General features: G+C 38.6%; 19 non-coding genes across 19 annotated transcripts; all 19 read right to left on the bottom strand.

Moving 5' to 3' along the window:
- Window positions 1-62: 62 nt before the first annotated feature.
- LOC144441678 (5S ribosomal RNA) lies at window positions 63-181 on the bottom strand. The gene has a single exon (XR_013481398.1). It is a non-coding gene; the product is annotated as a 5S ribosomal RNA (ribosomal RNA).
- A 516-nt stretch (window positions 182-697) lies between these two features.
- On the bottom strand, window positions 698-816 carry LOC144441677 (5S ribosomal RNA). The gene has a single exon (XR_013481397.1). It is a non-coding gene; the product is annotated as a 5S ribosomal RNA (ribosomal RNA).
- Window positions 817-1330: 514 nt separating this feature from the next.
- On the bottom strand, window positions 1331-1449 carry LOC144441676 (5S ribosomal RNA). Its single transcript, XR_013481396.1, has one exon. It is a non-coding gene; the product is annotated as a 5S ribosomal RNA (ribosomal RNA).
- Window positions 1450-1971: 522 nt separating this feature from the next.
- On the bottom strand, window positions 1972-2090 carry LOC144441675 (5S ribosomal RNA). Its single transcript, XR_013481395.1, has one exon. It is a non-coding gene; the product is annotated as a 5S ribosomal RNA (ribosomal RNA).
- Window positions 2091-2605: 515 nt separating this feature from the next.
- On the bottom strand, window positions 2606-2724 carry LOC144441674 (5S ribosomal RNA). The gene has a single exon (XR_013481394.1). It is a non-coding gene; the product is annotated as a 5S ribosomal RNA (ribosomal RNA).
- Window positions 2725-3245: 521 nt separating this feature from the next.
- Window positions 3246-3364, bottom strand: LOC144441672 (5S ribosomal RNA). Its single transcript, XR_013481393.1, has one exon. It is a non-coding gene; the product is annotated as a 5S ribosomal RNA (ribosomal RNA).
- A 514-nt stretch (window positions 3365-3878) lies between these two features.
- On the bottom strand, window positions 3879-3997 carry LOC144441671 (5S ribosomal RNA). The gene has a single exon (XR_013481392.1). It is a non-coding gene; the product is annotated as a 5S ribosomal RNA (ribosomal RNA).
- Window positions 3998-4513: 516 nt separating this feature from the next.
- Window positions 4514-4632, bottom strand: LOC144441670 (5S ribosomal RNA). Its single transcript, XR_013481391.1, has one exon. It is a non-coding gene; the product is annotated as a 5S ribosomal RNA (ribosomal RNA).
- A 516-nt stretch (window positions 4633-5148) lies between these two features.
- On the bottom strand, window positions 5149-5267 carry LOC144441669 (5S ribosomal RNA). The gene has a single exon (XR_013481390.1). It is a non-coding gene; the product is annotated as a 5S ribosomal RNA (ribosomal RNA).
- A 523-nt stretch (window positions 5268-5790) lies between these two features.
- On the bottom strand, window positions 5791-5909 carry LOC144441667 (5S ribosomal RNA). The gene has a single exon (XR_013481387.1). It is a non-coding gene; the product is annotated as a 5S ribosomal RNA (ribosomal RNA).
- A 523-nt stretch (window positions 5910-6432) lies between these two features.
- LOC144441841 (5S ribosomal RNA) lies at window positions 6433-6550 on the bottom strand. The gene has a single exon (XR_013481552.1). It is a non-coding gene; the product is annotated as a 5S ribosomal RNA (ribosomal RNA).
- Window positions 6551-7072: 522 nt separating this feature from the next.
- LOC144441666 (5S ribosomal RNA) lies at window positions 7073-7191 on the bottom strand. The gene has a single exon (XR_013481386.1). It is a non-coding gene; the product is annotated as a 5S ribosomal RNA (ribosomal RNA).
- A 514-nt stretch (window positions 7192-7705) lies between these two features.
- On the bottom strand, window positions 7706-7824 carry LOC144441665 (5S ribosomal RNA). The gene has a single exon (XR_013481385.1). It is a non-coding gene; the product is annotated as a 5S ribosomal RNA (ribosomal RNA).
- Window positions 7825-8346: 522 nt separating this feature from the next.
- On the bottom strand, window positions 8347-8465 carry LOC144441664 (5S ribosomal RNA). Its single transcript, XR_013481384.1, has one exon. It is a non-coding gene; the product is annotated as a 5S ribosomal RNA (ribosomal RNA).
- A 515-nt stretch (window positions 8466-8980) lies between these two features.
- Window positions 8981-9099, bottom strand: LOC144441663 (5S ribosomal RNA). The gene has a single exon (XR_013481383.1). It is a non-coding gene; the product is annotated as a 5S ribosomal RNA (ribosomal RNA).
- A 514-nt stretch (window positions 9100-9613) lies between these two features.
- On the bottom strand, window positions 9614-9732 carry LOC144441661 (5S ribosomal RNA). Its single transcript, XR_013481382.1, has one exon. It is a non-coding gene; the product is annotated as a 5S ribosomal RNA (ribosomal RNA).
- Window positions 9733-10249: 517 nt separating this feature from the next.
- Window positions 10250-10368, bottom strand: LOC144441660 (5S ribosomal RNA). Its single transcript, XR_013481381.1, has one exon. It is a non-coding gene; the product is annotated as a 5S ribosomal RNA (ribosomal RNA).
- Window positions 10369-10883: 515 nt separating this feature from the next.
- LOC144441659 (5S ribosomal RNA) lies at window positions 10884-11002 on the bottom strand. The gene has a single exon (XR_013481380.1). It is a non-coding gene; the product is annotated as a 5S ribosomal RNA (ribosomal RNA).
- Window positions 11003-11517: 515 nt separating this feature from the next.
- LOC144441658 (5S ribosomal RNA) lies at window positions 11518-11636 on the bottom strand. The gene has a single exon (XR_013481379.1). It is a non-coding gene; the product is annotated as a 5S ribosomal RNA (ribosomal RNA).
- Between the last annotated feature and the right edge of the window lie 402 nt (window positions 11637-12038).

Raw genomic sequence — 12038 nt, 5'->3', positions numbered from 1 at the left:
ATAATCATACAAACATATCTCGAGTAAAATGAAAAGAAATGAAAAAAAAAATATAATAGAAACGCCTACGGCACGTGGTATTCCCAGGCGGTCTCCCATCCAAGTACTAACCACGCCCGACGCAGCTTAACTTCGGTGATCGGACGAGAACCGGTGTTTTCTACGTAGTATGGCCGTAGGCAAGTACTTACAGCAAAGTTATAAGGTTATATACACTAACGACTCGTTTAATACCAGTTACCAGTAAACAGAAACAATGCGTTTTTTCCGATAACCCGACCAACCCTATTTTTGGGGGCAGTAATTTTTTTTTTAAATGGCGAGAGAAGTTATTCGTACTGACTTAAAACTGTAATCGTAATATGTGAGTGAACACATAGATCGCCGTATCAGATAGATACTGTATTCACGGTATGTCGTATGTTGTTGCTACAGGTGGTTGTTGCTCAGGGTGTTCGTTGCTCTCAGAACAAGTTGAAAAATAATCATACAAACATATCTCGAGTAAAATGAAAAGAAATGAAAAAAAAAAAAAAATAACTAATGTTACTTTTTGTCGTAGATGGCGCTCGTCACAAGAGGCGCAACCCCGAGCAGTTCACGTCATTGTCGTAAGACTCGTAACGATAAAAAAAATAATCATACAAACATATCTCGAGTAAAATGAAAAGAAATGAAAAAAAAAATATAATAGAAACGCCTACGGCACGTGGTATTCCCAGGCGGTCTCCCATCCAAGTACTAACCACGCCCGACGCAGCTTAACTTCGGTGATCGGACGAGAACCGGTGTTTTCTACGTAGTATGGCCGTAGGCAAGTACTTACAGCAAAGTTATAAGGTTATACACTAACGACTCGTTTAATACCAGTTACCAGTAAACAGAAACAATGCGTTTTTTCCGATAACCCGACCAACCCTATTTTTGGGGGCAGTAATTTTTTTTTTAAATGGCGAGAGAAGTTATTCGTACTGACTTAAAACTGTAATCGTAATATGTGAGTGAACACATAGATCGCCGTATCAGATAGATACTGTATTCACGGTATGTCGTATGTTGTTGCTACAGGTGGTTGTTGCTCAGGGTGTTCGTTGCTCTCAGAACAAGTTGAAAAATAATCATACAAACATATCTCGAGTAAAATGAAAAGAAATGAAAAAAAAAATAAAATACCTAATGTTACTTTTTGTCGTAGATGGCGCTCGTCACAAGAGGCGCAACCCCGAGCAGTTCACGTCATTGTCGTAAGACTCGTAACGATAAAAAAAATAATCATACAAACATATCTCGAGTAAAATGAAAAGAAATGAAAAAAAAAATATAATAGAAACGCCTACGGCACGTGGTATTCCCAGGCGGTCTCCCATCCAAGTACTAACCACGCCCGACGCAGCTTAACTTCGGTGATCGGACGAGAACCGGTGTTTTCTACGTAGTATGGCCGTAGGCAAGTACTTACAGCAAAGTTATAAGGTTATATACTAACGACTCGTTTAATACCAGTTACCAGTAAACAGAAACAATGCGTTTTTTCCGATAACCCGACCAACCCTATTTTTGGGGGCAGTAATTTTTTTTTTAAATGGCGAGAGAAGTTATTCGTACTGACTTAAAACTGTAATCGTAATATGTGAGTGAACACATAGATCGCCGTATCAGATAGATACTGTATTCATGGTATGTCGTATGTTGTTGCTACAGGTGGTTGTTGCTCAGGGTGTTCGTTGCTCTCAGAACAAGTTGAAAAATAATCATACAAATATATCTCGAGTAAAATGAAAAGAAATGAAAAAAAAAATAAAATACCTAATGTTACTTTTTGTCGTAGATGGCGCTCGTCACAAGATGCGCAACCCCGAGCAGTTCACGTCATTGTCGTAAGACTCGTAACGATAAAAAAAATGATCATACAAACATATCTCGAGTAAAATGAAATTAAAAAAGAAATGAAAAAAAAATATATAATAGAAACGCCTACGGCACGTGGTATTCCCAGGCGGTCTCCCATCCAAGTACTAACCACGCCCGACGCAGCTTAACTTCGGTGATCGGACGAGAACCGGTGTTTTCTACGTAGTATGGCCGTAGGCAAGTACTTACAGCAAAGTTATAAGGTTATATACTAACGACTCGATTAATACCAGTTACCAGTAAACAGAAACAATGCGTTTTTTCCGATAACCCGACCAACCCTATTTTTGGGGGCAGTAATTTTTTTTTTAAATGGCGAGAGAAGTTATTCGTACTGACTTAAAACTGTAATCGTAATATGTGAGTGAACACATAGATCGCCGTATCAGATAGATACTGTATTCACGGTATGTCGTATGTTGTTGCTACAGGTGGTTGTTGCTCAGGGTGTTCGTTGCTCTCAGAACAAGTTGAAAAATAATCATACAAACATATCTCGAGTAAAATGAAAAGAAATGAAAAAATAAAATAAAATACCTAATGTTACTTTTTGTCGTAGATGGCGCTCGTCACAAGAGGCGCAACCCCGAGCAGTTCACGTCATTGTCGTAAGACTCGTAACGATAAAAAAAATAATCATACAAACATATCTCGAGTAAAATGAAAAGAAATGAAAAAAAAAATATAATAGAAACGCCTACGGCACGTGGTATTCCCAGGCGGTCTCCCATCCAAGTACTAACCACGCCCGACGCAGCTTAACTTCGGTGATCGGACGAGAACCGGTGTTTTCTACGTAGTATGGCCGTAGGCAAGTACTTACAGCAAAGTTATAAGGTTATATACTAACGACTCGTTTAATACCAGTTACCAGTAAACAGAAACAATGCGTTTTTTCCGATAACCCGACCAACTCTATTTTTGGGGGCAGTAATTTTTTTTTTAAATGGCGAGAGAAGTTATTCGTACTGACTTAAAACTGTAATCGTAATATGTGAGTGAACACATAGATCGCCGTATCAGATAGATACTGTATTCATGGTATGTCGTATGTTGTTGCTACAGGTGGTTGTTGCTCAGGGTGTTCGTTGCTCTCAGAACAAGTTGAAAAATAATCATACAAATATATCTCGAGTAAAATGAAAAGAAATGAAAAAAAAAAAAAATACCTAATGTTACTTTTTGTCGTAGATGGCGCTCGTCACAAGATGCGCAACCCCGAGCAGTTCACGTCATTGTCGTAAGACTCGTAACGATAAAAAAAATGATCATACAAACATATCTCGAGTAAAATGAAATTAAAAAAGAAATGAAAAAAAAATATATAATAGAAACGCCTACGGCACGTGGTATTCCCAGGCGGTCTCCCATCCAAGTACTAACCACGCCCGACGCAGCTTAACTTCGGTGATCGGACGAGAACCGGTGTTTTCTACGTAGTATGGCCGTAGGCAAGTACTTACAGCAAAGTTATAAGGTTATATACTAACGACTCGATTAATACCAGTTACCAGTAAACAGAAACAATGCGTTTTTTCCGATAACCCGACCAACCCTATTTTTGGGGGCAGTAATTTTTTTTTTAAATGGCGAGAGAAGTTATTCGTACTGACTTAAAACTGTAATCGTAATATGTGAGTGAACACATAGATCGCCGTATCAGATAGATACTGTTTTCATGGTATGTCGTATGTTGTTGCTACAGGTGGTTGTTGCTCAGGGTGTTCGTTGCTCTCAGAACAAGTTGAAAAATAATCATACAAATATATCTCGAGTAAAATGAAAAGAAATGAAAAAAAATATAAAATACCTAATGTTACTTTTTGTCGTAGATGGCGCTCGTCACAAGAGGCGCAACCCCGAGCAGTTCACGTCATTGTCGTAAGACTCGTAACGATAAAAAAAATGATCATACAAACATATCTCGAGTAAAATGAAAAGAAATGAAAAAAAAAATATAATAGAAACGCCTACGGCACGTGGTATTCCCAGGCGGTCTCCCATCCAAGTACTAACCACGCCCGACGCAGCTTAACTTCGGTGATCGGACGAGAACCGGTGTTTTCTACGTAGTATGGCCGTAGGCAAGTACTTACAGCAAAGTTATAAGGTTATATACACTAACGACTCGTTTAATACCAGTTACCAGTAAACAGAAACAATGCGTTTTTTCCGATAACCCGACCAACCCTATTTTTGGGGGCAGTAATTTTTTTTTTAAATGGCGAGAGAAGTTATTCGTACTGACTTAAAACTGTAATCGTAATATGTGAGTGAACACATAGATCGCCGTATCAGATAGATACTGTATTCACGGTATGTCGTATGTTGTTGCTACAGGTGGTTGTTGCTCAGGGTGTTCGTTGCTCTCAGAACAAGTTGAAAAATAATCATACAAACATATCTCGAGTAAAATGAAAAGAAATGAAAAAATAAAATAAAATACCTAATGTTACTTTTTGTCGTAGATGGCGCTCGTCACAAGAGGCGCAACCCCGAGCAGTTCACGTCATTGTCGTAAGACTCGTAACGATAAAAAAAATGATCATACAAACATATCTCGAGTAAAATGAAAAGAAATGAAAAAAAAATATAATAGAAACGCCTACGGCACGTGGTATTCCCAGGCGGTCTCCCATCCAAGTACTAACCACGCCCGACGCAGCTTAACTTCGGTGATCGGACGAGAACCGGTGTTTTCTACGTAGTATGGCCGTAGGCAAGTACTTACAGCAAAGTTATAAGGTTATATACACTAACGACTCGTTTAATACCAGTTACCAGTAAACAGAAACAATGCGTTTTTTCCGATAACCCGACCAACCCTATTTTTGGGGGCAGTAATTTTTTTTTTAAATGGCGAGAGAAGTTATTCGTACTGACTTAAAACTGTAATCGTAATATGTGAGTGAACACATAGATCGCCGTATCAGATAGATACTGTATTCACGGTATGTCGTATGTTGTTGCTACAGGTGGTTGTTGCTCAGGGTGTTCGTTGCTCTCAGAACAAGTTGAAAAATAATCATACAAACATATCTCGAGTAAAATGAAAAGAAATGAAAAAAAAAATAAAATAACTAATGTTACTTTTTGTCGTAGATGGCGCTCGTCACAAGAGGCGCAACCCCGAGCAGTTCACGTCATTGTCGTAAGACTCGTAACGATAAAAAAAATAATCATACAAACATATCTCGAGTAAAATGAAAAGAAATGAAAAAAAAAATATAATAGAAACGCCTACGGCACGTGGTATTCCCAGGCGGTCTCCCATCCAAGTACTAACCACGCCCGACGCAGCTTAACTTCGGTGATCGGACGAGAACCGGTGTTTTCTACGTAGTATGGCCGTAGGCAAGTACTTACAGCAAAGTTATAAGGTTATACACTAACGACTCGTTTAATACCAGTTACCAGTAAACAGAAACAATGCGTTTTTTCCGATAACCCGACCAACCCTATTTTTGGGGGCAGTAATTTTTTTTTTTAAATGGCGAGAGAAGTTATTCGTACTGACTTAAAACTGTAATCGTAATATGTGAGTGAACACATAGATCGCCGTATCAGATAGATACTGTATTCACGGTATGTCGTATGTTGTTGCTACAGGTGGTTGTTGCTCAGGGTGTTCGTTGCTCTCAGAACAAGTTGAAAAATAATCATACAAATATATCTCGAGTAAAATGAAAAGAAATGAAAAAAAAAATAAAATACCTAATGTTACTTTTTGTCGTAGATGGCGCTCGTCACAAGATGCGCAACCCCGAGCAGTTCACGTCATTGTCGTAAGACTCGTAACGATAAAAAAAATGATCATACAAACATATCTCGAGTAAAATGAAATTAAAAAAGAAATGAAAAAAATATATATAATAGAAACGCCTACGGCACGTGGTATTCCCAGGCGGTCTCCCATCCAAGTACTAACCACGCCCGACGCAGCTTAACTTCGGTGATCGGACGAGAACCGGTGTTTTCTACGTAGTATGGCCGTAGGCAAGTACTTACAGCAAAGTTATAAGGTTATATACTAACGACTCGATTAATACCAGTTACCAGTAAACAGAAACAATGCGTTTTTTCCGATAACCCGACCAACCCTATTTTTGGGGGCAGTAATTTTTTTTTTAAATGGCGAGAGAAGTTATTCGTACTGACTTAAAACTGTAATCGTAATATGTGAGTGAACACATAGATCGCCGTATCAGATAGATACTGTATTCACGGTATGTCGTATGTTGTTGCTACAGGTGGTTGTTGCTCAGGGTGTTCGTTGCTCTCAGAACAAGTTGAAAAATAATCATACAAACATATCTCGAGTAAAATGAAAAGAAATGAAAAAATAAAATAAAATACCTAATGTTACTTTTTGTCGTAGATGGCGCTCGTCACAAGATGCGCAACCCCGAGCAGTTCACGTCATTGTCGTAAGACTCGTAACGATAAAAAAAATGATCATACAAACATATCTCGAGTAAAATGAAATTAAAAAAGAAATGAAAAAAAAATATATAATAGAAACGCCTACGGCACGTGGTATTCCCAGGCGGTCTCCCATCCAAGTACTAACCACGCCCGACGCAGCTTAACTTCGGTGATCGGACGAGAACCGGTGTTTTCTACGTAGTATGACATAGGCAAGTACTTACAGCAAAGTTATAAGGTTATATACTAACGACTCGTTTAATACCAGTTACCAGTAAACAGAAACAATGCGTTTTTTCCGATAACCCGACCAACCCTATTTTTGGGGGCAGTAATTTTTTTTTTAAATGGCGAGAGAAGTTATTCGTACTGACTTAAAACTGTAATCGTAATATGTGAGTGAACACATAGATCGCCGTATCAGATAGATACTGTATTCATGGTATGTCGTATGTTGTTGCTACAGGTGGTTGTTGCTCAGGGTGTTCGTTGCTCTCAGAACAAGTTGAAAAATAATCATACAAATATATCTCGAGTAAAATGAAAAGAAATGAAAAAAAAAATAAAATACCTAATGTTACTTTTTGTCGTAGATGGCGCTCGTCACAAGATGCGCAACCCCGAGCAGTTCACGTCATTGTCGTAAGACTCGTAACGATAAAAAAAATGATCATACAAACATATCTCGAGTAAAATGAAATTAAAAAAGAAATGAAAAAAAAATATATAATAGAAACGCCTACGGCACGTGGTATTCCCAGGCGGTCTCCCATCCAAGTACTAACCACGCCCGACGCAGCTTAACTTCGGTGATCGGACGAGAACCGGTGTTTTCTACGTAGTATGGCCGTAGGCAAGTACTTACAGCAAAGTTATAAGGTTATATACTAACGACTCGATTAATACCAGTTACCAGTAAACAGAAACAATGCGTTTTTTCCGATAACCCGACCAACCCTATTTTTGGGGGCAGTAATTTTTTTTTTAAATGGCGAGAGAAGTTATTCGTACTGACTTAAAACTGTAATCGTAATATGTGAGTGAACACATAGATCGCCGTATCAGATAGATACTGTTTTCATGGTATGTCGTATGTTGTTGCTACAGGTGGTTGTTGCTCAGGGTGTTCGTTGCTCTCAGAACAAGTTGAAAAATAATCATACAAATATATCTCGAGTAAAATGAAAAGAAATGAAAAAAAATATAAAATACCTAATGTTACTTTTTGTCGTAGATGGCGCTCGTCACAAGAGGCGCAACCCCGAGCAGTTCACGTCATTGTCGTAAGACTCGTAACGATAAAAAAAATGATCATACAAACATATCTCGAGTAAAATGAAAAGAAATGAAAAAAAATATATAATAGAAACGCCTACGGCACGTGGTATTCCCAGGCGGTCTCCCATCCAAGTACTAACCACGCCCGACGCAGCTTAACTTCGGTGATCGGACGAGAACCGGTGTTTTCTACGTAGTATGGCCGTAGGCAAGTACTTACAGCAAAGTTATAAGGTTATATACTAACGACTCGTTTAATACCAGTTACCAGTAAACAGAAACAATGCGTTTTTTCCGATAACCCGACCAACCCTATTTTTGGGGGCAGTAATTTTTTTTTTAAATGGCGAGAGAAGTTATTCGTACTGACTTAAAACTGTAATCGTAATATGTGAGTGAACACATAGATCGCCGTATCAGATAGATACTGTATTCATGGTATGTCGTATGTTGTTGCTACAGGTGGTTGTTGCTCAGGGTGTTCGTTGCTCTCAGAACAAGTTGAAAAATAATCATACAAATATATCTCGAGTAAAATGAAAAGAAATGAAAAAAAAAATAAAATACCTAATGTTACTTTTTGTCGTAGATGGCGCTCGTCACAAGATGCGCAACCCCGAGCAGTTCACGTCATTGTCGTAAGACTCGTAACGATAAAAAAAATGATCATACAAACATATCTCGAGTAAAATGAAATTAAAAAAGAAATGAAAAAAAAATATATAATAGAAACGCCTACGGCACGTGGTATTCCCAGGCGGTCTCCCATCCAAGTACTAACCACGCCCGACGCAGCTTAACTTCGGTGATCGGACGAGAACCGGTGTTTTCTACGTAGTATGGCCGTAGGCAAGTACTTACAGCAAAGTTATAAGGTTATATACTAACGACTCGATTAATACCAGTTACCAGTAAACAGAAACAATGCGTTTTTTCCGATAACCCGACCAACCCTATTTTTGGGGGCAGTAATTTTTTTTTTAAATGGCGAGAGAAGTTATTCGTACTGACTTAAAACTGTAATCGTAATATGTGAGTGAACACATAGATCGCCGTATCAGATAGATACTGTATTCACGGTATGTCGTATGTTGTTGCTACAGGTGGTTGTTGCTCAGGGTGTTCGTTGCTCTCAGAACAAGTTGAAAAATAATCATACAAACATATCTCGAGTAAAATGAAAAGAAATGAAAAAATAAAATAAAATACCTAATGTTACTTTTTGTCGTAGATGGCGCTCGTCACAAGAGGCGCAACCCCGAGCAGTTCACGTCATTGTCGTAAGACTCGTAACGATAAAAAAAATAATCATACAAACATATCTCGAGTAAAATGAAAAGAAATGAAAAAAAAAATATAATAGAAACGCCTACGGCACGTGGTATTCCCAGGCGGTCTCCCATCCAAGTACTAACCACGCCCGACGCAGCTTAACTTCGGTGATCGGACGAGAACCGGTGTTTTCTACGTAGTATGGCCGTAGGCAAGTACTTACAGCAAAGTTATAAGGTTATATACTAACGACTCGTTTAATACCAGTTACCAGTAAACAGAAACAATGCGTTTTTTCCGATAACCCGACCAACTCTATTTTTGGGGGCAGTAATTTTTTTTTTAAATGGCGAGAGAAGTTATTCGTACTGACATAAAACTGTAATCGTAATATGTGAGTGAACACATAGATCGCCGTATCAGATAGATACTGTATTCATGGTATGTCGTATGTTGTTGCTACAGGTGGTTGTTGCTCAGGGTGTTCGTTGCTCTCAGAACAAGTTGAAAAATAATCATACAAATATATCTCGAGTAAAATGAAAAGAAATGAAAAAAAAAATAAAATACCTAATGTTACTTTTTGTCGTAGATGGCGCTCGTCACAAGATGCGCAACCCCGAGCAGTTCACGTCATTGTCGTAAGACTCGTAACGATAAAAAAAATGATCATACAAACATATCTCGAGTAAAATGAAAAGAAATGAAAAAAAAAATATAATAGAAACGCCTACGGCACGTGGTATTCCCAGGCGGTCTCCCATCCAAGTACTAACCACGCCCGACGCAGCTTAACTTCGGTGATCGGACGAGAACCGGTGTTTTCTACGTAGTATGGCCGTAGGCAAGTACTTACAGCAAAGTTATAAGGTTATATACACTAACGACTCGTTTAATACCAGTTACCAGTAAACAGAAACAATGCGTTTTTTCCGATAACCCGACCAACCCTATTTTTGGGGGCAGTAATTTTTTTTTTAAATGGCGAGAGAAGTTATTCGTACTGACTTAAAACTGTAATCGTAATATGTGAGTGAACACATAGATCGCCGTATCAGATAGATACTGTATTCACGGTATGTCGTATGTTGTTGCTACAGGTGGTTGTTGCTCAGGGTGTTCGTTGCTCTCAGAACAAGTTGAAAAATAATCATACAAACATATCTCGAGTAAAATGAAAAGAAATGAAAAAATAAAATAAAATACCTAATGTTACTTTTTGTCGTAGATGGCGCTCGTCACAAGAGGCGCAACCCCGAGCAGTTCACGTCATTGTCGTAAGACTCGTAACGATAAAAAAAATGATCATACAAACATATCTCGAGTAAAATGAAAAGAAATGAAAAAAAAAATATAATAGAAACGCCTACGGCACGTGGTATTCCCAGGCGGTCTCCCATCCAAGTACTAACCACGCCCGACGCAGCTTAACTTCGGTGATCGGACGAGAACCGGTGTTTTCTACGTAGTATGGCCGTAGGCAAGTACTTACAGCAAAGTTATAAGGTTATATACTAACGACTCGTTTAATACCAGTTACCAGTAAACAGAAACAATGCGTTTTTTCCGATAACCCGACCAACCCTATTTTTGGGGGCAGTAATTTTTTTTTTAAATGGCGAGAGAAGTTATTCGTACTGACTTAAAACTGTAATCGTAATATGTGAGTGAACACATAGATCGCCGTATCAGATAGATACTGTATTCACGGTATGTCGTATGTTGTTGCTACAGGTGGTTGTTGCTCAGGGTGTTCGTTGCTCTCAGAACAAGTTGAAAAATAATCATACAAACATATCTCGAGTAAAATGAAAAGAAATGAAAAAATAAAATAAAATACCTAATGTTACTTTTTGTCGTAGATGGCGCTCGTCACAAGAGGCGCAACCCCGAGCAGTTCACGTCATTGTCGTAAGACTCGTAACGATAAAAAAAATGATCATACAAACATATCTCGAGTAAAATGAAAAGAAATGAAAAAAAAAATATAATAGAAACGCCTACGGCACGTGGTATTCCCAGGCGGTCTCCCATCCAAGTACTAACCACGCCCGACGCAGCTTAACTTCGGTGATCGGACGAGAACCGGTGTTTTCTACGTAGTATGGCCGTAGGCAAGTACTTACAGCAAAGTTATAAGGTTATATACACTAACGACTCGTTTAATACCAGTTACCAGTAAACAGAAACAATGCGTTTTTTCCGATAACCCGACCAACCCTATTTTTGGGGGCAGTAATTTTTTTTTTAAATGGCGAGAGAAGTTATTCGTACTGACTTAAAACTGTAATCGTAATATGTGAGTGAACACATAGATCGCCGTATCAGATAGATACTGTATTCACGGTATGTCGTATGTTGTTGCTACAGGTGGTTGTTGCTCAGGGTGTTCGTTGCTCTCAGAACAAGTTGAAAAATAATCATACAAACATATCTCGAGTAAAATGAAAAGAAATGAAAAAAAAAAAAAATAACTAATGTTACTTTTTGTCGTAGATGGCGCTCGTCACAAGAGGCGCAACCCCGAGCAGTTCACGTCATTGTCGTAAGACTCGTAACGATAAAAAAAATAATCATACAAACATATCTCGAGTAAAATGAAAAGAAATGAAAAAAAAAATATAATAGAAACGCCTACGGCACGTGGTATTCCCAGGCGGTCTCCCATCCAAGTACTAACCACGCCCGACGCAGCTTAACTTCGGTGATCGGACGAGAACCGGTGTTTTCTACGTAGTATGGCCGTAGGCAAGTACTTACAGCAAAGTTATAAGGTTATACACTAACGACTCGTTTAATACCAGTTACCAGTAAACAGAAACAATGCGTTTTTTCCGATAACCCGACCAACCCTATTTTTGGGGGCAGTAATTTTTTTTTTAAATGGCGAGAGAAGTTATTCGTACTGACTTAAAACTGTAATCGTAATATGTGAGTGAACACATAGATCGCCGTATCAGATAGATACTGTATTCACGGTATGTCGTATGTTGTTGCTACAGGTGGTTGTTGCTCAGGGTGTTCGTTGCTCTCAGAACAAGTTGAAAAATAATCATACAAACATATCTCGAGTAAAATGAAAAGAAATGAAAAAAAAAATAAAATACCTAATGTTACTTTTTGTCGTAGATGGCGCTCGTCACAAGAGGCGC

The sequence above is a fragment of the Glandiceps talaboti genome, chromosome 10, assembly GCF_964340395.1.
Source record: "Glandiceps talaboti chromosome 10, keGlaTala1.1, whole genome shotgun sequence".
In the NCBI taxonomy this organism is placed as follows: Eukaryota; Metazoa; Hemichordata; class Enteropneusta; family Spengelidae; genus Glandiceps; species Glandiceps talaboti.
The sequence above is the reverse complement of the archived record's forward strand: the minus strand, read 5'-3'. Positions and strand labels throughout refer to the sequence as shown.